The 18,590-nt window shown below is 29.7% G+C and overlaps 1 long non-coding RNA gene across 1 annotated transcript; it reads left to right on the top strand.

The window, feature by feature from the left end:
- Window positions 1-555: 555 nt before the first annotated feature.
- LOC141701537 (uncharacterized) lies at window positions 556-1,438 on the top strand. The gene is made up of 3 exons (XR_012566815.1): window positions 556-694; window positions 1,146-1,256; window positions 1,356-1,438. It is a non-coding gene; the product is annotated as an uncharacterized LOC141701537 (long non-coding RNA).
- Window positions 1,439-18,590: the final 17,152 nt, after the last annotated feature.

Raw genomic sequence — 18,590 nt, 5'->3', positions numbered from 1 at the left:
AGTGATATATTATAATGGGCTGGGTAATTTAGATTATGGGCCGGGTTATCAACTGATATCAGTCGAACAAAAGCAGTAACATATATACATAGGTTTATCAGCTCTCTTTTTCTTACTTTTCACCTCTTTCGCCGTTGAATACAATCTCAAAGTTGTTCTATATAAAATGGAAGTTGTTCTAATACTCACTTCTTAGCACTATTTCGGGTATCTGAGGTATTCATCCCTGTTCATCATCGCATCAAATATTTTGGTGCCTATTCGTATGTACTATTATGTGTATATAGGGTTTTGTCTGTAAATTAACTTGGGCGTTTGTATATACTTGACTTTAGGGGTTTTGTGTTTACTTGATTTTAGTGGTTTTGTAAATACAAGATTTATGAGTTTACAATTTAGGGTTTTACATATTTTTTATTTTGATTTCTATCCAAATTATGGTAATTAATAATGTCAAATTTTAAGAGTAAGTATGGGTTATACTTAAGAGTAGAGTAGTTAACTATCTTACATGATTTTGTTTTCAGGGTCCCGAGTGTGAAGCATTTGGTGAAGGTCGCAACTTCAGACAATGAAATTCAATTTGCTCAAACAAACAGCAACAAGGTTGCCAGAATTTTATTCCCAATTATTAAGGCACCATATCATTTTCTTGGCCTGGTGAAAAGCGAGCAGGAGAAATTTACAAGTCTCGGTAGGTGGAACATTAGTTATTGGTTTTGATTTTGCTATCGGCTTTTCAAACTATGTATATAGGTCCATTTATATTTTACATTCATTAAGAGGTTGATGCTTTCTCTCTGTTTTGCAGAAAATGCTTTTAAAGTGGGCAAAAAATCAGTTTTTAGATGATAACAAATTCGTGTTAGTTAGGCTTCTGACTAAAATCAACTTTGCTAGAGTGTATTCTAGTTCAAACAAACTACAGGTCGTTTGTGTTTTCTCTTAGGTTGTGCCATTGCAACTATAATTTTTTTTAATTTCCTTTTCCTCCTCTAATATTGTATTTTGTGTTACAATTTTGGTATCTAGGTTATACATATTTATATACTTATAATAGATTTTTGTCCTTATATAATGTCAACACTTAATTTCATTTTCATATCAGTTTCTTTTATATGTATTTATCTTCTTTTATGATACAGTTTCTTGCATTACTATTTGTGGTGTTTATCCGATGACAAAGACGAATCCACATATCTAAAGCTCCCAAGTTCGAACTCATCATTCCTTCCATTGATATTAGTTATTTAGGGGTAACATGTTTATCTTTTCTTTTTATCTTTGTTTGTATTTTTTAGTAATTTTTGTATCTGTTTACTTATATTTTAATTTTATTTGTTTTCTTATTCCAGTTTATGGCCCCCACTCATTCTGTTGTATGCACACTTTTGATATCTAGTTTATTTGGTTTGCGGAGGCACGACCAGATTATGCAACTTCAAGCATAAGTATTTTTCTATTTTAAATTTCATATTACATACTTGTTTGACCAATTTGTTAATACCATTTATCTTTACATTTGCATATTTTATGGCAGGGTTGCTGGTTGTGGTTTTTTATTATAAATTTCATGACGGTAGGTGCTAGTAGCAGAACTTCCAGAATTAAGGAAAGCAAGTTTAAACAAAGATTCTATGGTATAGGCTTATAAAAATTCGTCACACATTTAGGTCCCACATAATGTGTTAAGTGGATATGTTCATGTTAAGTTATTGTGTACTTCTAGGAAGATAATTAAGATGTAAAGAAAGATGGTGTGTATGGTGGAAGAGTGGAAAAATTGTAGGTTACTAATGATCTAACACAAATTGCATCTTAATTTGTAACGCAGGTCATGGTCAACAAGCCGGGAAGAGCAATAGTACCCTCGGATAAGAAGCGAAAGAGCTAGAAGGATTGAAATGATGAATTCCTTTCCTAATAAAGGGGGTTTGCTTTTGATAAGGGCCTTTCTTGGTTGTAAAAGAAAGTAAATAATTGCAGGGAAGGGCTTTAGCATCCTATTTCCAGAGTTTAGATCATAAGCCCAGATAAGCTATATAAGCACATCTGGGTTTAGAGATAAAACTACTAACTTTGCACAAAGAAGAGAAGAAGTGATGAAGGCAACCCCTAGACTTATCGTTAAAGTCAATCATTCTACAAAATTTAAATTGTCTAGAATGGCCTTGTCTAAAAAAAAATAGTCAAGAATGGTACATATGGTAAACATAGAATCACCCATTTGCATATCTACAACCCCATACAAAGTAGTCTAACGTTTTTATAAAATTAATTTACAATTCTCTGTTATATCATTTGATTTTTTTGAAATAATTAGCAAAAAAATATATTATTTTTTAGAAAATTAGATTAATAACATTTACTTGTTGAAAATGGTCCAGAACTAGAAAAATAGAGATTATGTTGCTAGAGTTATTGAGCTAATAATACCAACTTCAAAAGATTGTTACTTTTATAAAACGTGTCTTGTATGTGTATACTTTGCAAATACTTTGAAATTGAGAGATTTAGAAATTACATAAATTATAAAAAGTTGTAGCAAATATATTAAAATCCATTTTTTTTAGTTTAAAAATCCTCCAATACATTGATATTACATTTAAATTTACAATTCAAATCTAATATACTGGAATTTTTAATATTTTGGAATCCTAGTGGAATACCCAATATTTTCAAAAACAATTAACAAATCTAATCTAGGGTTAAGTTCTATGTAAACCACTTTTTTTGGAGACCTTGGAGACCACTTGTGTTCTGCAAGTTAAATGTTGCATAAAAATATTGCAAAACATATTATTTTGTAAATCATGCTCTACAAAGATCTTTATTTTATTCAAAATCTTGAATATCATATATGTACTCCATGTAAAATATAAAATATTACAAAAATACTTTATTCTGCAAAACATGTTAAGTTTGTGGAATATTTGTTGAGCTTGTAGAACATACACATTTACTTATTAAACTTAAATGATCTTCAATAATTTTAATGAATTAGTGATACTCGTTGAACATACTTCACAAAATAATAAATTTTATAGTGTTTTGATTGCAGAACATATGTGGTCTCCGATTAAAAAGTGGTCTCCATAGAACTTTTCTCATCTAATTGAATACGACAAGATTTTCTAAATTTCTTAAAATCTAATTTAAGTAAATATGAACATCTTTAACATCCAAAAAGATCATTTAAAATCCCGTGAAATACACCTACTAAGCATCCCTATGTTATGAAATTTTCGAAGAATATCTGTTTTGGTTTTAATTTTTCTTATAGTGCTTTTATGAAGTATACCATATATTCACTTTTTACCTAATATATTGCAAATAAATTACCGAAAAAAAATATGGCAGGGTCTACACTCTCGACTTTTTTCACAAATTTTTGGACTAACCACTCAAGTGAAAGAACATAAAAATATTCTTCATAAATTGTTTCATCTATCATATTTTTTTCTTAGAAAGCCATGTTTAAAATTTCATATTGGTCAATTGTTGTTGTCAACTAAAGTGTGAGAAAGGTAAAAGATCAAAGCATCGATCAGATTAAATTTTACGTACCTTAAAAATTTGGAAGATTTAAGAATATCTCACTCGAATTTCAACTTGCATCCAACCTCCGCAAGTAAAATCATGTCTTCCTAATTATATCTTCCATATGTTAATTTCCCCAAAACTGACTTATGCAAAATTCATGAAGTTTTGGTACATAAGAAAAAGCCTTCTAAACACGATTAAAAAAGGACCTGCTAGTCAAAACTGATACTTCAATAATACTTGAACACAACACTATATTAAAAAAAATCATGTAAAAAGTAAGTTATAATAAATTTCATTTTATAGCTTAAAATAAAGAAACCTTAGTTGAATACACTGCAGATGATCTTGACACACATTCATTAGAAACTAAATTAATGTGAGATAAAGCTAATAGTTACAACGACAAGGGGTAATTTATACACTGTTAAGTGAACAAAGGGAGATTATCTATATTACTTTAATAAATTAAAATCATTCTCAACAATAAAATGACTAAACTAAGTACATTTCTTGTCTAGAAAGCCGCCTTCTTCAGGTACATCATAAATTCATAATTTATGGGGAGTAGTTTCTTGTGCACATAAAAGTCTAATATAGAAAAGAAATTAAATATGAGTGCACTGGTATTATATATTCGAAACCTTTTTTCATATTTGTCATCCGTGCGAGATAAAGACATTAATTCTACAAATATACTGATATTGTATATGATTCACAAATTTATTAACATTGGTCAATAATCATATACTCTTAAGAGTTTTAATAGTTTTAATAGTTAATGTATATGACTTTAGCACTAGGTGTTAGTTTCGAATATTGAAGCATTTTGTAAGTTTTGTCTAAGTGATCTTCAATGGTTGGTGCCTTTTTAATTTTTTTCTCATACTAAAAATAAATATTTTGATTAGATTGAAGTGGATATGATCGATTTTCAAAAAATCTGACACTTGATCCCTTTTGAAGAATTAAATGGATTTTGATGCGGATTTAAGGTGATTTGAATCAAAATATTATAATAAATCATCTTATAAATATCATACTATATAAGCTAAAACTATTTTTTACCTTCATCATAATGCTAGATAAAGACATTATTTCTTCAAATACACTGATATTGTATTCACAAGTATTCACAAAATTTTTAATCAGAGTTAATAATTACTTAATGTTAAAAATTTGGAGATATTAAGCCATTCCAAAATGTGGTATGACAACTAGACCCGGTTCTTTGGTGTAGCTTGCTGGCAGTGGAGAACTAATAATTCTTCGAGCTTTCAAATTTCCTCGATCGTTGAAAACCGATTAATATTTGAAAAGTAAATAATATTGAGCACTATAATACTCACAATCCATATACGAGTGCAAGTATGATAGTATGGGAGAACCGATATAGCGTATATATTTTTCTAAGATTTTAAAAGTATGAGTATAGTAATATCATTTTGAAATCCATTGCCCTCTTTATTGTCAAGTTGGGACCTTGGCTTTTTGTATATTTCGTGAATTGGTGTACACACATTTCAAGTGTCATTGATTCTCGTAATGATATGTCTTTGTTAACCCTCGAGCCCCTAAGTTGGTGTGCGAGACCGTCAACAACCTATAGTATCGTGAACTATCCTTTGGATTTTTGTATATTTCTTGAATTGGCGTACACACTTTTCAAAAAAATTAAAAAAATTATTAGTAAAAATAAAAAATATCTATTTTTAAGTAAAAGTGTAATTATTCATAAAAAATAAACATTTAAAAAATTTATTGTCAGATACAATTATCGATGTTGAAAAAAACCTATTATTAAATATATGTTATTCAATCAATTTAAATTTTCGAAAAAGTTATTTGAGTTTCTTTTTTTCAAAGAAAAAGAATTTTTTTTTTAAGAAATTAGTCGGTAACCTTACTGGAAATGATACAGAGTTGATCAGTGATAAATTCGATATTAAACTTGATGCCTGATCAGTTGCACGTCACTTTTTTGTTATCCATTTTAAGGGGACTAACGGGAGTAACATATTTAAAATATTTTTATTGTTAAGGTGTTTGACTGAAAACTTTTTTGGGCTCGTAACCCAAGTGAAAGTTTTGGTATTGTACAGTGGCGAGCTAAATCATTAATATATTGAGCTCAATATGTAATGAAGCATGTGTTGAAGAATCTGCTACATCCATCCACTAGAAGCTAAAGAAATTTGCATTCAAATCTTATCTATAGAGTTTGGTGATAAGACTTCAGAAGTACAACAGACAACACATAATTTGCACGACTAACCAAAACTTTCAAAACTTTCAGTTTTCACAAATTTTTACACTAATTAGAAATACACTCATATAGTATTCAAAAAAGTATTAATATCGTCAACAATCACACACCCTTAAATTTAGTTTAAATAATTAATGTATATGATTTTGATAGTGGGTGTTAGTCTCGAATGTTGAAGCATTTTAATAAGTTGGGTTTATCTAAGTGATCTTTAATCGTTGGTGCCTTCTTAATTTTTCCACATACTAAAAATCTATACGAATTTGATATTTGATTTGAATGAAGTGGATAGGATGGCTTTTCTAAAATTATGACAGTTGAATCATTCTTAAAAATTAAATGGGCATATTTAGGGTGATTTGATCAGAACACAATACGTAGGAAGGCCTATTCGCAGTACAGTTAATAATAAAGGGGAAAATGTGGAATTCGCAGCCTAATAAGAATTAAGACTTTAGGGTTATGGTGGACTTCACAGTGTGTGATATATTGCAAAAGAAGAAGTACTACACCACTTATGGCACACAGAACTTCCAGAATTAAGGAAAGCAAGTTTAAACAAAGATTCTATGGTATAGGCTTATAAAAATTCGTCACACATTTAGGTCCCACATAATGTGTTAAGTGGATATGTTCATGTTAAGTTATTGTGTACTGCTAGAAAGATAATTAAGATGTAAAGAAAGATGGTGTGTATGCTGGAAGAGTGGAAAAATTGTAGGTTAATAATGATCTAACACAAATTGCATCTTAATTTGTAACGCAGGTCATGGTCAACAAGCCGGGAAGAGCAATAGTACCCTCCGATAAGAAGCGAAAGAGCAAGAAGGATTGAAATGATGAACTCCTTTCCTAATAAAGGGGGTTTGCTTTTGATAAGGGCCTTTCTTGGCTGTAAAAGAAATTAAATAATTGCAGGGAAGGGCTTTAGCATCCTGTTTCCAGAGTTTAGATCATAAGCCCAGATAAGCTATATAAGCACATCGGGGTTTAGAGATAAAACTACTAACTTTGCACAAAGAAGAGAAGAAGTGATGAAGGCAGCCCCTAGACTTATCGTTAAAGTCAATCATTCTACAAAATTTAAATTGTCTAGAATGGCCTTGTCAAAAAAATTAGTCAAGAATCGTACATATGGTAAACATAGAATCACGCATTTGCATATCTACAACCCCATACAAAGTAGTCTAAAGTTTTTATAAAATTAATTTACAATTCTCTCTTATATCAATTGATTTTTTTGAAAAAATTAGCAAAAAAAGATATTATTTTTTAGAAAATTAGATTAATAACATTTACTTGTTGAAAAGGGTCCAAAACTAGAAAAATAGAGATTATGTTGCTAGAGTTATTGAGCTAATAATACCAACTTCAAAAGATTGTTACTTTTATAAAACGTGTCCTGTATGTATATACTTTTACAAATACTTTGAAATTGAGAGATTTAGAAATTACATAAATTATAAAAAGTTGTAGCAAATATATTAAAATCCATATTTTTTAGTTTAAAAATCCTCCAATACATTGATATTACATTTAAATTTACAATTCAAATCTAATGTACTGGAATTTTTAATATTTTTGGAATCCTAGTGGAATACCCAATATTTTCAAAAACAATTAACAAATCTAATCTAAGGTTAAGTTATATGTAGACCACTTTTTTTGGAGACCTTGGAAACCACTTGTGTTCTGCAAGTTAAATGTTGCATAAAAATTTGCAAAATATATTATTTTGTAAATCATGCTCTACAAAGATCTTTATTTTAATCAAAATCTTGAATATCATATATGTACTGCATGTAAAATATAAAATATTACAAAAATACTTTATTCTGCAAAACATGTTAAGTTTGCAGAACATTTGTTCAGCTTGCAGAACATACACATTTTACTTATTAAACTTAAATGATCTTCAATAATTTTAATGAATTAGTGATATTCATAGAACATACTTCACAAAATAATAAATTTTATAGTGTTTTGATTGCAGAACATATGTGGTCTCCAAGGTCTCCGATTAAAAAATGGTCTCCTTAGAACTTTTCTCATCTAATTGAATACGATAAGATTTTCTAAATTTCTTAAAATCTAATTTAAGTAAATATGAATATCTTTAATATCCAAAAAGATCATTTAAAATCCCCTCAAATACACCTACTAAGCATCCCTTTTAGAATACTTTAGGCCCGTCAATATATTTATACCCCTTTCTACAATAACCATTTACACTTCTCAAAACAAATAACATATACACAGTTTTATGCACAATCAGTACAAGATGAGAAAAATGGCACCACCTGAGTACCAGATCTTGAACTTAGACATAGATTTGTTCATCATCATCTTCTCCTTACTCTTGAGTGATAACTTCATAGATTTTGCAAACTTCTTTCAGATATGGGTATTCTATCAAACTCCAAAACATATATCTATAATCCTACAACATATAGATTGGTCAAATATCCATATTCATGAAAGTAGTTTAAACCCAATTGCCCAACACAAATTCTCCGCCTTCCTTGAAGACTGCAAAACCAGAGGTATAAATCATGCACTGTGTTATGATGCCTGTAAGCATCTTCTACAAAGGAAAGATCCTGAAAATAACTTATACATCCTTCGACAACTTTCACACAACCATTTCCTTTCATTTCTAGCATTTCATGTATTCAGCTCAATATATAATGGAGCTTGTGTTGAAGAATCTGCTACATCCATCTACCATAGACTAAAGAATTTCCAGTTCAAATCTAATTTACAAAGTATGGTGATAACGCTTCAGAAGTACACCAGGCAGCACAACCGAGGAAGCTGGAATGTAGTTCGACCATTCACCCCACTCCCTTTATGGTGTCCATTGGGTAAGGAAAGTATAAGTACACATTTCTATTTCCATGGCTGGCCTCCTACTTTTGAAGAAATTATCAACTCTACTTGCCCTCTCTGTTGTCTACAGATGATATGTTACGAAATTTTCGAAGAATATCTGTATTGGTTTTAATTTTTCTTATAGTGCTTTTATGAAGTATACCATAGATATTCACTTTTTACCTAATATATTGCAAATAAACTACGGAAAAAAAATATGGCACGGTCTACACTCTCGACTTTTTTCACAAATTTTTGGACTAACCACTCAAGTGAAAGAACATAAAAATATTCTTCATAAATTGTTTCATCTATCATATTTTTTTCTTAGAAAGCCATGTTTAAAATTTCAGATTGGTCAATTGTTGTTGTCAACTAAAGCGTGAGAAAGGTAAAAGATCAGAGCATCGATCAGATTAAATTTTACGTACCTTAAAAATTTGGAAGATTTAAGAATATCTCACTCGAATTTCAACTTGCATCCAACCTCCGCAAGTAAAATCATGTCTTCCTAATTATGTCTTCCATATGTTAATTTCCCCAAAACTGACTTATGCAAAATTCATGAAGTTTTGGTACATAAGAAAAAGCCTTCTAAACACGATTAAAAAAGGACCTGCTAGTCAAAACTGATACTTCAATAATACTTGAACACAACACTATATTAAAAAAAATCATGTAAAAAGTAAGTTATAATAAATTTCATTTTATAGCTTAAAATAAAGAAACCTTAGTTGAATACACACTCGAGATGATCTTGCACACATTCATTCGAAACTAAATTAATGTGAGATAAAGCTAATAGTTACAACGACAAGAGTTAATCTATACACTGTTAAGTGAACAAAGGGAGATTATCTATATTACTTTAATAAATTAAAATCATTCTCAACAATAAAATGACTAAACTAAGTACATTTCTTGTCTGGAAAGCCGCCTTCTTCACGTACATCATAAATTCATAATTTATGGGGAGTAGTTTCTTGTGCACATAAAAGTCTAATATAGAAAAGAAATTAAATATGAGTGCACTGGTATTATATATTCGAAACCTTTTTTCATATTTGTCATCCTGCGAGATAAAGATTAATTCTACAAATATACTGATAATGTATATGATTCACAAATTTATTAACATTGGTCAATAATCATATACTCTTAAGAGTTTTAATAGTTTTAATAGTTAATGTATATGACTTTAGCACTAGGTGTTAGTTTCGAATATTGAAGCGTTTTGTAAGTTTTGTCTAAGTGACCTTCAATGGTTGGTGCCTTTTTAAATTTTTTCTCATACTAAAAATAAATATTTTGATTCGATTGAAGTGGATATGATCGATTTTCAAAAAATCTGACACTTGATCCCTTTTGAAGAATTAAATGGATTTTGATGCGGATTTAAGGTGATTTGATCAAAATATAATAATAAATCATCTTATAAATATCATACTATATAAGCTAAAACTATTTTTTACCTTCATCATAATGCTAGATAAAGACATTATTTCTTCAAATACACTGATATTGTATTCATAAGTATTCACAAAATTTTTAATCAGAGTTAATAATTACTTAATGTTAAAAATTTGGAGATATTAAGCCATTCCAAAATGTGGTATGACAACTAGACCCGGTTCTTTGGTGTAGCTTGCTGCAGTGGAGAACTAATAATTCTTCGAGCTTTCAAATTTCCTCGATCGTTGAAAACCGATTAATATTTGAAAAGTAAATAATATTGAGCACTATAATACTCACAATCCATATACGAGTGCAAGTATGATAGTATGGGAGAACCGATATAGCGTATATATTTTTCTAAGATTTTAAAAGTATGAGTATAGTAATATCATTTTGAAATCCATTGCCCTCTTTATTGTCAAGTTGGGACCTTGGCTTTTTGTATATTTCGTGAATTGGTGTACACACATTTCAAGTGTCATTGATTCTCGTAATGATATGTCTTTGTTAACCCTCGAGCCCCTAAGTTGGTGTGCGGGACCGTCAACAACCTATAGTATCGTGAACTATCCTTTGGATTTTTGTATATTTCTTGAATTGGCGTACACACTTTTCAAAAAAATTAAAAAAATTATTAGTAAAAATAAAAAATATCTATTTTTTAAGTAAAAGTGTAATTATTCATAAAAAATAAACATTTAAAAAATTTATTTGTCAGATACAATTATCGATGTTGAAAAAACCTATTATTAAATATATGTTATTCAATCAATTTAAATTTTCGAAAAAGTTATTTGAGTTTCTTTTTTTCAAAAGAAAAAGAATTTTTTTTTTAAGAAATTAGTCGGTAACCTTACTGGAAATGATACAGAGTTGATCAGTGATAAATTCGATATTAAACTTGATGCCTGATCAGTTGCACGTCACTTTTTTGTTATCCATTTTAAGGGGACTAACGGGAGTAACATATTTAAAATATTTTTATTGTTAAGGTGTTTGACTGAAAACTTTTTTGGGCTCGTAACCCAAGTGAAAGTTTTGGTATTGTACAGTGGCGAGCTAAATCATTAATATATTGAGCTCAATATGTAATGAAGCATGTGTTGAAGAATATGCTACATCCATCCACTAGAAGCTAAAGAAATTTGCATTCAAATCTTATCTATAGAGTTTGGTGATAAGACTTCAGAAGTACAACAGACAACACATAATTTGCACGACTAACCAAAACTTTCAAAACTTTCAGTTTTCACAAATTTTTACACTAATTAGAAATTCACTCATATAGTATTCAAAAAAGTATTAATATCGTCAACAATCACACACCCTTAAATTTAGTTTAAATAATTAATGTATATGATTTTGATAGTGGGTGTTAGTCTCGAATGTTGAAGCATTTTAATAAGTTGGGTTTATCTAAGTGATCTTTAATCGTTGGTGCCTTCTTAATTTTTCCACATACTAAAAATCTATACGAATTTGATATTTGATTTGAATGAAGTGGATAGGATGGCTCTTCTAAAATTATGACAGTTGAATCATTCTTAAAAATTAAATGGATTTTGATGCATATTTAGGGTGATTTGATCAGAACACAATACGTAGGAAGGCCTATTCGCAGTACAGTTAATAATAAAGGGGAAAATGTGGAATTCGCAGCCTAATAAGAATTAAGACTTTTAGGGTTATGGTGGACTTCACAGTGTGTGATATATTGCAAAAGAAGAAGTACTACACCACTTATGGCACACAGAACTTCCAGAATTAAGGAAAGCAAGTTTAAACAAAGATTCTATGGTATAGGCTTATAAAAATTCGTCACACATTTAGGTCCCACATAATGTGTTAAGTGGATATGTTCATGTTAAGTTATTGTGTACTGCTAGAAAGATAATTAAGATGTAAAGAAAGATGGTGTGTATGGTGGAAGAGTGGAAAAATTGTAGGTTACTAATGATCTAACACAAATTGCATCTTAATTTGTAACGCAGGTCATGGTCAACAAGCCGGGAAGAGCAATAGTACCCTCCGATAAGAAGCGAAAGAGCAAGAAGGATTGAAATGATGAACTCCTTTCCTAATAAAGGGGGTTTGCTTTTGATAAGGGCCTTTCTTGGCTGTAAAAGAAATTAAATAATTGCAGGGAAGGGCTTTAGCATCCTGTTTCCAGAGTTTAGATCATAAGCCCAGATAAGCTATATAAGCACATCGGGGTTTAGAGATAAAACTACTAACTTTGCACAAAGAAGAGAAGAAGTGATGAAGGCAGCCCCTAGACTTATCGTTAAAGTCAATCATTCTACAAAATTTAAATTGTCTAGAATGGCCTTGTCAAAAAAATTAGTCAAGAATGGTACATATGGTAAACATAGAATCACGCATTTGCATATCTACAACCCCATACAAAGTAGTCTAAAGTTTTTATAAAATTAATTTACAATTCTCTCTTATATCAATTGATTTTTTTGAAAAAATTAGCAAAAAAAGATATTATTTTTTAGAAAATTAGATTAATAACATTTACTTGTTGAAAAGGGTCCAAAACTAGAAAAATAGAGATTATGTTGCTAGAGTTATTGAGCTAATAATACCAACTTCAAAAGATTGTTACTTTTATAAAACGTGTCTTGTATGTATATACTTTTACAAATACTTTGAAATTGAGAGATTTAGAAATTACATAAATTATAAAAAGTTGTAGCAAATATATTAAAATCCATATTTTTTAGTTTAAAAATCCTCCAATACATTGATATTACATTTAAATTTACAATTCAAATCTAATGTACTGGAATTTTTAATATTTTTGGAATCCTAGTGGAATACCCAATATTTTCAAAAACAATTAACAAATCTAATCTAAGGTTAAGTTATATGTAGACCACTTTTTTTGGAGACCTTGGAAACCACTTGTGTTCTGCAAGTTAAATGTTGCATAAAAAATTGCAAAACATATTATTTTGTAAATCATGCTCTACAAAGATCTTTATTTTATTCAAAATCTTGAATATCATATATGTACTGCATGTAAAATATAAAATATTATAAAAATACTTTATTATGCAAAACATGTTAAGTTTGCAGAATATTTGTTCAGCTTGCAGAACATACACATTTTACTTATTAAACTTAAATGATCTTCAATAATTTTAATGAATTAGTGATATTCGTAGAACATACTTCACAAAATAATAAATTTTATAGTGTTTTGATTGCAGAACATATGTGGTCTCCAAGGTCTCCGATTAAAAAATGGTCTCCATAGAACTTTTCCATCTAATTGAATACGACAAGATTTTCTAAATTTCTTAAAATGTAATTTAAGTAAATATGAATATCTTTAACATCCAAAAAGATCATTTAAAATCCCCTCAAATACACCTACTAAGCATCCCTTTTAGAATATTTTAGGCCTGTCAATATATTTATACCCCTTTCTACAATAACCATTTACACTTCTCAAAACAAATAACATATACACAGTTTTATGCACATCAGTACAAGATGAGAAAAATGGCACCACCTGAGTACCAGATCATGAACTTAGACATAGATTTGGTCATCATCATCTTCTCCTTACTCTTGAATGATAACTTCATAGATTTTGTAAACTTCTTTCACATATGGGTATTCTATCAAACTCCAAAACATATATCTATAATCCTACAACATAGAGATTGGTCAATTATCCATATTCATGAAAGTAGTTTAAACCCAATTTCCTAACACAAATTCTCCGCCTTCCTTAAAGACTGCAAAACCAGAGGTATAAACCATGCACTGTGTTATGATGCCTGTAAGCATCTTCTACAAAGGAAAGATCCTGAAAATAACCTATACATCCTTCGACAACTTTCACACAACCATTTCCTTTCATTTCTAGCATTTCATGTATTCAGCTCAATATCTAATGGAGCTTGTGTTAAGAATCTGCTACATCCATCTACCATAGACTAAAGAATTTCCAGTTCAAATCCAATTTACAAAGTATGGTGATAACGCTTCAGAAGTACACCAATCAGCACAACCGAGGAAGCTGGAATGCAGTTCAACCATTCACCCCACTCCCTTTATGGTGTCGATTGGGTAAGGAAAGGATAAGAACACATTTCTATTTCCATGGCTGGCCTCCTACTTTTGAAGAAATTATCAACTCTACTTGCCCTCTCTGTTGTCTGCAGATGATATGTTACGAAATTTTCGAGGAATATCTGTATTGGTTTTAATTTTTCTTATAGTGCTTTTATGAAGTATACCGTAGATATTCACTTTTTACCTAATATATTGCAAATAAATTACGGAAAAAAAATATGGCAGGTGTCTACACTCTCGACTTTTTTCTCAAATTTTTGGACTAACCACTCAAGTGAAAGAACATAAAAATATTCTTCATAAATTGTTTCATCTATCATATTTTTTTCTTAGAAAGCCATGTTTAAAATTTCAGATTGGTCAATTGTTGTTGACATCTAAAGCCTGAGAAAGGTAAAAGATCAGAGCATCGATCAGATTGAATTTTACGTACCTTAAAAATTTGGAAGAATTAAGAATATCTCACTCGAATTTCACCTTACATCCAACCTCCGCAAGTAAAATCATGTCTTCCTAATTATGTCTACCATATGTTAATTTCCCCAAAACTAACTTATGCAAAATTCATGAAGTTTTGGTACATAAGAAAAAGCCTTCTAAACACGATTAAAAAAGGACCTGCTAGTCAAAACTGATACTTCAATAATACTTGAACACAACACTATATTAAAAAAAATCATGTAAAAAGTAAGTTATAATAAATTTCATTTTATAGCTTAAAATAAAGAAACCTTAGTTGAATACACACTCCAGATGATCTTGCACACATTCATTCGAAACTAAATTAATGTGAGATAAAGCTAATAGTTACAACGGCAAGAGTTAATCTATACACTGTTAAGTGAACAAAGGGAGATTATCTATATTACTTTAATAAATTAAAATCATTCTCAACAATAAAATGACTAAACTAAGTACATTTCTTGTGTGGAAAGCCGCCATCTTCAGGTACATCATAAATTCATAATTTATGGGGGAGTAGTTTCTTGTGCACATAAAAGTCTAATATAGAAAAGAAATTAAATATGAGTGCACTGGTATTATATATTCGAAACCTTTTTTCATATTTGTCATCATGCGAGATAAAGACATTAATTCTACAAATATACTGATATTGTATACGATTCACAAATTTATTAACATTGGTCAATAATCATATACTCTTAATAATTCTTCGAGCTTTCAAATTTCCACGATCGTTGAAAACCGATTAATGTTTGAAAAGTAAATAATATTGAGCATTATAATACTCACAATCCATATACGAGTGCAAGTATGATAGTATGGGAGAACCGATATAGGGTATATATTTTTCTAAGATTTTAAACGTGTGAGTATAGTAATATCATTTTGAAATCCATTGCCCTCTTTATTGTAAAGTTGGGACCTTGGCTTTTTGTATATTTCATGAATTGGTGTACACACATTTCAAGTGTCATTGATTCTCGTAATGATATGTCTTTGTTAACCCTCGAGCCCCTAAGTTGGTGTGGGGGGCCTTCAACAACCTATAGTATCATAAACTATCCTTTGGATTTTTGTATATTTCTTGAATTGGCGTACACACTTTTCAAAAAATTTAAAAAAATTATTAGTAAAAATAAAAAATATCTATTTTTTAAGAAAAAGTGTAATTATTCATAAAAAATAAACATTTAAAAAATTTGTATCAGATACAATTATCGATGTTAAAAAAACCTATTATTAAATATATGTTATTCAATCAATTTAAATTTTCGAAAAAGTTATTTGAGTTTCTTTTTTTCAAAAGAAAAAGAAAATAATTTTTTAAAGAAATTAGTCGGTAACCTTACCGGAAATGATACTGAGTTGATCAGTGATAAATTCGTTATTAAACTGGATGCCTTATCAGTTGCACGTCACTTTTTTGTTATCCATTTTAAGGGGACTAAAGGGAGTAACATATTTAAAATATTTTTATTGTTCAGGTGTTTGACTGAAAACTTTTTTGGGCTCGTAACCCAAGTGAATGTTTTGGTATTGTACAGTGGCGAGCTAAATCATTAATATATTGAGCTCAATATGTAATGAAGCATGTGTTGAAGAATCTGCTACATCCATCCACTAGAAGCTAAAGAAATTTGCGTTCAAATCTTATCTATAGAGTTTGGTGATAAGACTTCAGAAGTACAACAGACAACACATAATTTGTATGACTAACCAAAACTTTCAGTTTTCACAAATTTTTACACTAATTAGAAATACACTCATATAGTATTCAAAAAAGTATTAATATCGTTAACAATCACACACCCTTAAATTTAGTTTAAATAATTAATGTATATGATTTTGATAGTGGGTGTTAGTCTCGAATGTTGAAGCATTTTAATAAGTTGGGTTTATCTAAGTGATCTTTAATCGTTGGTGCCTTCTTAATTTTTCCACATACTAAAAATATATACGAATTTGATATTTGATTTGAATGAAGTGGATAGGATGGCTCTTCTAAAATTATGAGAGTTGAATCATTCTTAAAAATTTAATTGGATTTTAATGCATATTTAGGGTGATTCGATCAGAACACAATCCGTAGGAAGGCCTATTCGCAGTACAGTTAAGAATAAAGGGGAAAATGTGGAACTCACAACCTAATAAGAATTAAGACTTTTAAGGTTATGGTGGACTTCACAGTGTGTGATATATTGCAAACGAAGAAGTACTGCACCACTTATGGCACACCAAATATTATTTCAATGCAGTATAGGTTTTAAAATATGATTTTACGGGGTGGTTTTGGTCAATTAGATTTTATCATATTAAATAATCAAACTTATCGATCCAACCGTACAGATCTATATGTTATGAAATATAAGAGTCTTGCTAAAAGTTTAATATTTTTTTAATTTATTTATCTTAGTTATTATAGGAAAAAAAGAAAAAAATCAAACTTCCGTGGGATTCAATCCGTGGAAATAAAGACCCAAATGCCACAGATTTCTATATCCGTAGAATTCAAACTTCCGTGGAATTAAATATCTGTCACATTTATAGCCTATTCCGTGGTATTTATATCGGTTGAATATGTAAATTCGACTCACCTAACGGTAATTACTTTCCTTATTTTTTTAATATTGTTTTGCATTATAGGATCAGTGGTATTTATAAATTCCACCGAATTCAGTCAAATTAAAATCTTCCAAAATAGAATCCCTACTGCCACTTTGTTTCACTTTTTTCTTGTGGCCTCCTTTCATCTCTATTCTCTTATCTCCTTCCACCATTTCTATTCTAGTGGAGCTTCATATAACATCAAGTAAGTATAATTTCTTACTTCTAATTAAGCTTAATGTGATTATTGTTGTTTTATTATTATAATCGTCTTTAAATACTTGATTGCGATACAATTGTATTTGGGGATCTTGATGTTATTCATGGAATTTACATAATTTTGAGTTTTCACTAATTACATTGTTTAAGTTATTGAACTTATTATTAATAGTTACATAATGTTTAATCACAATATTCATGAATTACACATCTACATATTTTCTTGTTAAAATTAATTTCATCCTTTATTTTTATGTATATATAGAATAGTTAATTTCACTTGTTCTTAATTATGTTTGGGACACTAGTATGATTACTAATAAATTTTGTAAAAAATATCTTACAATTTTAAATTTGAAAAATTTACTTTTGACATTTATAACCTACTAAATTATGTGTAAATTTTGTAGATGACATCCGATCGTAGTTGGATTGGTCGTAGTCGATTTGATGCATGGAAAAATATATTCGAAGATTATAAGAAAGGTGTAGCAAGTTTTATTAAATTTGCAAGTGAATATGTTGAAGATGATTCCAATATCATAAGATGGCCATATCAAGAGTGTGAAAATAAATATTGGAAAGGTTATGTTGATGTGACATATGACTTATATCGACATGGCATTATGGAGTGGTATACTAAGTGGGATTTGCATGGTGAGAAGAATGTGAGACATGTTGAGGCCGGAACAAGTTCGTGTAGTATTGGTCAAAGAGATGTTGATATGTACGACGTAATGGATATGTTAAGAGACATTGGAGAAGCAAATAGACATTTGGAGGATTTGGAGAAGGAACCAAATGCATCAGCAAAAGATTTTTACAAGATGTTGGATAGTGCTTCCGAACCAATTTATCCAAATAATACCGATTTTACAGCATTGTCATTTGTAAACAAGCTGCTTCATTTCAAGAACAAACATAATTGCAGTAATTATGGGTTTGATGAGTTGCTTAAAATCATTGCATCAGTTCTTCCTCCTGGCCATAAATTGCCACTTACTTACTATGAAGTAAGGAAGATGATAAAAGGATTACACATGAGATATGAGAAGATTAATGCTTGTGAGAATGA

Source organism: Apium graveolens, unplaced genomic scaffold, assembly GCF_009905375.1.
Source record: "Apium graveolens cultivar Ventura unplaced genomic scaffold, ASM990537v1 ctg4013, whole genome shotgun sequence".
NCBI lineage: Eukaryota > Viridiplantae > Streptophyta > Magnoliopsida > Apiales > Apiaceae > Apium > Apium graveolens.
Note: the sequence above shows the minus strand (reverse complement) of the source record. Positions and strands in the feature narration are given on the sequence as shown.